Source organism: Micromys minutus (assembly GCF_963924665.1).
Source record: "Micromys minutus genome assembly, chromosome: 13".
Classification (NCBI taxonomy): Eukaryota; Metazoa; Chordata; class Mammalia; order Rodentia; family Muridae; genus Micromys; species Micromys minutus.
Genome location: NC_137982.1, coordinates 47,591,147 through 47,598,417, shown reverse-complemented (window position 1 = coordinate 47,598,417; position 7,271 = coordinate 47,591,147).

Below are 7,271 nucleotides of genomic sequence, written 5' to 3'. Positions count from 1 at the left end.
CTTTTGTGTCAAGCTCTTTGTAAATAATTTCTCCTAAGCTTCTTTTCACTGTGCAGACCCTTTTGCAGGCTTTTCATCTGAGAGATGAAAGATTTCATTCAAGTTGGAGAATCTTGTTTCAATTACAAGGAAAGAATTTAGGCACCATTTATCTCAAGGAGTATTTGAACATAAAGTTTACATAGAAATCCTGGGAGTGTCAAATTATGCAACCAAGAGAAAGTTCGTCTGCAAATTTTTTGAGAGTCGATTTGCTATAGTCAGTGGGCATACTCTGCAGGTTTTTGAATGAAACAGTAAAATTACCAGCTTCAGTTGTTTTTTAAAAAATTGCAAGGGGTTAAAAAACTAAGTCACATTAAAGACTTAAATTATTAAAGCATAAAAGAAAACACAAAGCTTGTTCTTTAAAAGGAATTTGTGAGCTCAAATTATGTTTTGAGATTCTTGGTGTTTTATAGGCAATGATCTCCCCTCTCGCTTTGAGACAAAGTCTTACAATGTATCCCTGGCTAAGAAGGAACTCATTTTTTGTAGATCAGGGTTATTCCAAATCACAGAACCACCTACATCTGTCTTCCAAATGCTAGCATTCCATCCTACAAGAAAACTCCTTAGGCAGGAAGGTAAACAACTCAAAATAGTTTCCGGAAGTTCCTGACACTGACCAGATTCACTAGGCCCCTCCCTCCAGAGTAAACAGTGAAATCGAGAGTCCCCTTCAGGAAAAGCCAAAGTGTAAAGACTCTGAGACTGGATTAGAATCTAGCCTCAGCTGCCTGGAAGCTTCAGAAATCACTCAAGCTTCAAGAGGTTTAGACCAAACAAAGCACCTGGAACTTTGCATTGCCTACAGACTGTACTGTATGGTCCAGGTTCCCAGCGTTGTGTCCTGTCTCCTATGCAGGAGTGGGCTTTGGTGATGGAACAGCTTTTGAGTCATTTCTGCCTCTGTAAGTCAGACTCTGGAGCAACATGAAATGACCAGATCAGACCAAATTGGCAGCAAACAAATTCAGCTTTATTGGTGCAGCTCTCTGGCAAGGTTCACCAGTTCCAGGGAAGGGGCCAGAGAAATTACACCCAGGACCCAAGATAGACAATTCTTATAGTCCCAGGCAAGAGGGAGGGTAAAATTGTCAGTCAAGAGCTATACTTTTTTTTCCATGTAAGATCTTGTTTCTAGTGCCTGGTGGTCATTCAGGAAGGGGGTTGGGTTAGTGCTACGCAGAACTTGGTTTTGGTGCTGTCTTGGTAAGGAGGTACTCTACAAAACAGTGGGAGCTGTAGCAGGAACATGGATGCCAGCCTAACAGTAAGTAACCTCTCAGCCAGATTCCAGTAACTAATTCTAATAAAACTTAGTGGTTTACCAAATTGGACTTTGGTTTGCCGTGGGCTCCCTATCTGAGGTCACCCAGGTCATACAACACTGGGACTAAAGTCTGGCATCAATATACCCACACAGGGTGGGTAATGTATTTTTGTTTGCTGTTGGTGATGTTTGTTTTGTTTTTCTATTCTCTGTATAGCCCTGGCTGTCCTCGAATTCCCGCTCTAGACAGGTTGGTCTCAGACTCAGAGATCCACCTGCTTTTGCCTCCCAAATGCTGGACTTAAGGACATGTGCCACCACACCTGACTTAGGGCTGTGATGGCTAAGTTATTAATGGCTAACTTCATGTTTAAAAGTTTAAAATCTTCATGCTTAAGAGAACTATAAAGCCAAATTAGATCTTGTTAATGTTAAGAGATATCAGGGGTTAAAATTTTTACTGCTATTTCATCTGCATAAACAATTTTGTTTTAAGTGAGAGAATCTTCTACTTGCAAGAGAAGAAGTTGTTATTTTGTATTCTTTGCTTTTATAAACCATTGACTGAGCTGGATGGGTATTGCATTTGGGAATGCCTAGTCTTGGTATAAATTTAGTGCCAGTGTCTGAATAAAAGCTTCTTTGTTAAAATTTATTAATGGTTAGACTGGCAAATCTCTGAGCAACCCCAGACCTATAACATTTGGGGGCTTGTCTGAGATTTGGGCATTCAGATGGATCTACCTTTTCTTCTTGGCTGGCCTTGGGAACCTAGAGGCTCCCAGCCTTCTGGGAGCCAAGAAATCAGACAGGCCTAGCATTTGGTGGGAACCACCAGCAGATTCTCAACACTTAGATGATGAGAAAAGAGGCATCAGAAACGGTCCAGTGGTATAGATAAGGATCCTGTTTGTGGTGTGCATTTGTGAGCCTTGTGGAAGAGCTGGACACAGTGCTGATTCCCAGGCTGGAGGGACTGCTGGGATGCCTCACACTGGCCCTTGTTTGATTATAGGTTGTCTGGATGACCACCAAATTGTAGTTTTGTCAGCCAGTCCTGTGCAGCTTAGATTATGTTCGTGCTCCTCCTCCTTCTTTTCTTTTAATTATTTGCTCTCAGCTTCCTCTGTTTCCTCTTCTGGTCACTGGATTCAATTTTCTAAGAGATTCAGGTATCTTTTAGGTATTGGTAATACTAAATTGTAGTTTTATGCTGTTCCACTTCCATGAAAAACTGGCTCTGGAGTTGGGGTATGGCTCTCACTCCCATAAACTCAAACATGTTTATTTAAAGTTTTCCTCCAAATTCTCTGCCCCATGTCAGGGGAGCCACATGACTATGTGACAGAGAAAGGGGAGCAAAGTATGAGGAAAGGACCGATGATGAAACTTTGTAAGCTGACTGGGTAAGGTTAAATGTCTGCAAGATATTTAACAAAAGGTTAAAACTTGTAGCATCAGAGTTGAAGGTTGAAATCTATACATAAGTAACCTTAATTTACTACTGCCAACTATATGTGTAACTTGGATTCATCTCTTGTCTAAAAGAAATGGATGTTCTAGATAACAGGGGGTCTCTAGGATGGTTTAGATTGGAATAAACTTTTGTGGGGTGATTCTTGTCCTGAGAATAAAAATAACAGATGAGGAAGAAAATCAGGAAAACAAGGGTTATTTAAAAAAAAAAAAAAAGTTGGGAAACAACACCGAAAGGCTACAATGGTTAAATATAATAATTTTTACTCCTCAATCAAAGCAACATGAATGAGGTCTCATTGTCTGTGTTCAGAAACTCTTTGCTCTTCTGAAAAATGTAGCTAAATAACAGGTCAGCTTTATCTCAGAATAATATCATGGGTTAAACCAAAATGTTTGTTCTTGTATGTTCTCAAAATCCATTGAGTCTGCCAGCATTGGTTTGATATATGCAAAGATTATTCCAGCAATTTTGCCAATTCTAGTTTTAATTTTAAACAAAGGGCTTTAGACAGATCTGTCTCTGAGCTAATAGGATGTGCCAGCTCAGACCCAGAGGACTAGGCCTGAGAAATCCATTTAAAAGGGCCAAGGCAGAAACTGTTTCCAGAAACAGAAATATGTAGAAAAGCTCCAGAAAGAAAGCTGTTTTAAAAAAGAATCAGCCCAGGCCTCCTGGCTTAGGGTCTACGGCCACCTGACAGATACTGTCCAGCAGACCTAGTTGGATCTTCTGGTTAAAAATATGACTTGAAAGACCAGCAGAGGCTTGAAGTGATGAAATAGAATCTGGCCAGGTTTTTGGACAGACCAAGATATAAAGTGATCTTATTATTCTAAATAAAGAATAATAGAAGGCTGGAGAGATGGCTCAGCGGTTAAGAGCACTGGCTGCTCTTCCAGAGGTCCTGAGTTCAAATCCCAGCAACCACATGGTGGCTCACAACCATCTGTAATGGGATCCAGTGCCCTCTTCTGGTGTGTCTGAGGACAGCTACAGTGTACTAGCATAATATATAAAATAAATAATATCTTTTTTTTTTAAATAAAGTTTGTTTAAAGTCATATGCACTTACTAGCCTTCAAAGAGTCTTCGTGGATATGCTGAATATGGATGGCATTTAAAGGCTTCCTGTGTTAGGGAAAAAAAATCTAGAGGCAACCCTAAAATCTCCTCCAAAGATGACTCCACCTGAAGTGTGGTAACGCTAACCAGTGGTGAAGATGGTCCCCAGGACCCTGCTGAGACCGTGGAGCACTGACTGTTCTCTTCTGTGCCTTGCAGCTGGAGGCTGATGCTGCTGTGTGGCAGTCGGAGTTAGTGACATCCTGTATAATGGCTGAGGCTAAAACCATTCTGCATCCACAGAGATCGCCGAGGAGGAGCCCATGGCAATCGTCCAGGTAGTGGGTAAGTATCTGTCATTTTATTAATACTGAGGTCATTTGGTTTATGCGGCCTGCTCATGTTTACCCTTCTCCAGTCTCTGATGGGCTAATGGCTAAATGTGCTTTATCAGCTTAGCAGCTGCCTGGCCAATAAAGTTCATATTGGAAAACCAGGCCTCGCCTTTCCTAGGTCTCCTGGTTTGAAAAAGGCAAGTTCACACAACGGGTTTCCAGGCAGCCTTTACAATTCCTCTATTTAAAGAGCTTGCATTGCAGTGACTACTCTCAGCAATTGGCCACTGTGTCTTATGGTAAATGATTAAGTGGGAAAGGTTCCAGGTGTATTTACATTGTAAGGGTCTGAGAAAATAACAATAAAACTTAGGGCTGATATATGATGTTAAGACTTTCATGTGATAAAAAAATTTCTGTCATACTCGTGTGTGTGTGTGTGTGTGTGTGTGTGTGTGTGTGTGTAATTCAGTCCTCTGGACAAAGGAAAATGTACTAGTGCTTCTAACTCAAAGTCATCTTTTTGGGTCCCACAGTTTTTAGCATGATTCAAAGGTATGAGTTTTCTGCTGCTTCTACAATGTAGATTTCTGTACAGGTTACAAACAGGGGTAATGCTAATATATCTAAAAATAATTATGTCTTTTTGTAAACTTTAAATTCATGTACACTCCAGGGAGCTGAGAGTCAGATTCACCTGTCACGGGTCAAACGAATTCCAGATAAGTATTCCTGTCAATTAACATCCTAAGCTTCTCCACCTACTGCTTACTGGGGGGGGGGGGGGGTAGGTGGGTACTAAATGTAAGATTTTCCTTCAAGTCCCTAAAGTTTAACTTCTGTCCCCTTGGCTGACAGACACCACCCAGGGTCAGCTGCAGACTACAAACTGCTCCAAACAGCTGTTGAGCTTGCCGAAAGCTGATAGAAACCAGTACAGCTAGTGTGATTGCTCCCTGTCTTTTCAGCTCCTGTCTGAAGCCCCGCCCCTTGGCCTTTAACTGGCATATAGCCTTCCAGGGGCCCTGACAACCAGTAATTTCAGCCCAGAAGCAGTTGCAGAGGAGCATACATCTTCCCTTATCCTCAACGAAATGCTGGAATGTTAGGTTAAAGGAGACTGGGACCCCACTAGCAGGTCGGTACCTCGGCACCCTTACCACCCTGTTGCTGTCCAGGAAGACCACAGCCACACCTGCAAACGTCACTTTCGGATTAGGTGGGTCACAGGGGATGATGACCCTGCTGCAGAAAAATGGACTGTCACCAAGGCCTGAGGAAATCCACTAAAGACTGCCGTGTAGCTGTCACAGCCTGTATCAGTTGCAGGCTAATAATGTGTCTATGTCCTCTCCCTCTTCTATGGAGTTTATGTCTAGGTCTCCCTTTAAGAGCAAATGTCAACTTGCCACACACGTCTCACAGCTCCTGGGCAGCACTTGGCAGGTGGGCATTCCTTCCTTCACCTCCGCGTTGAAGCTATCTGGTCTGCGTGTGATAGCAGATTACATCCCTGCTTAGCTCTGTGGCATGTGTACCAAGGCCCCAAACTTTGACTCTTAGTATTCCTGTTTCCTCTGACGTTTGGACATGATATCATGGCACGGGAGAGCACTTGTTTTTGCAAACCTTTCCAGCTTCACGGGGGCAGAGCAACCTGCGGTTCTTCTCTTCCCACCCCTCATGGTAAACTTAGGACTGGCGACTGCCGTTGTAATAGCTAAAACCATTCTGCTGGCTACGGGTACAACAATGGCTTGATGTCAATAACAAAAATTTGGGACGTTATATGACCAAGGATTTTTTTTTTTTTTTTTTTTTTTTTTTTGCACTAGAAAAGTCTACCGTAAAATTAGAAGAACAGGTTGATTCATTAGCTGAGGTAGTCTAACAACTTCGTAGGGCCCTTGATCTGCTTTATGCAGAACAAGGTTACTGTCTGACCTTGGGGAAACTTGCTGTTTCTATGCAAACTACTAAGCAAACTATTCAGTATAGTTTGGCTTAAAAAAAAAAAGTCTCACAGAGAGAGGGAAAAGGTCCTATGAGGAGGAAGTAAAAGACTCCCATTTTCTTAGATTCTTCCTGGCTAGTAACTTTGCTGTCAATTGTCATCAGGCCCTGAGCTCTCCTGATCCTGCTGGATGAGGTTGGCCCCTGCATCATTAATACCTTAACCAGATATATAAATTGCCAGTTAAGAACCATTAATTAAGTCTCAGTATGAACCCATGCCCACCACAGAGTGAAGGATTTGGCTCAGGGTCAAGGGGTCGGGGAATGTGACAGTAATGTTATATTGATGGTTAACTTTATGTTTAAATGTTTAAACTTTCTGTGCTTAAGAGAACTATAAAGCAAAATTAGACCGCCTAATGTTAAGGGCCAAATTTTTTTTTTACTGCTGTTTTTCTGCCTCTGTAAAGAAGCTTGTTTTTCTGTACAGGAGCTTCTGCTTGCCCGAGAAGGAATGTCTGGGCAGTGTATCCAGGAACCCTCAGTGTCCCAGCTGTAGACCTAGTGCTAGTATCTGAGTAAGAGCCTCTTCTTTGTTAAAATGTATTAATGGTCAGACTGCTGATCTCTGATGGACCCCAAGCCCATAGTAGGGTAATGGTTTTTAAAATACATTTCAAAAGAAGATACTTGTGGATTTCAAACATACTTAAAACAACAAAGAGAAAGATAAAAAATACTCTGTGGGTTTCCAACTATTAACACATTAAAACATCACTTGAATTTTTTTCCTAAGCCCATATGAACTATTTTAAAAATTGAATTTTTAAAAAAAGATTTTATTTACTTATTTTATGAGTGCACTGTAGCTGTCTTCAGACACACAAGAAGAAGACATCAGATCCCATTACAGATGGTTGTGAGCCACCATGTGGTTGCTGGGAATTGAATTCAGAACCCCTAGAAGATCAGTCAGTGTTCTTAACCACTGAGCCATCTCTCCAGCCCTAGAAATTGAATTTTTTCAGGGACTTGAGTTAGGGAAGTATATTTGGGAATGAACGTTGTAAAAAAAACTGTCACTACTATCACCACCACCAAAAACCTAGTAGCAGATTCTATA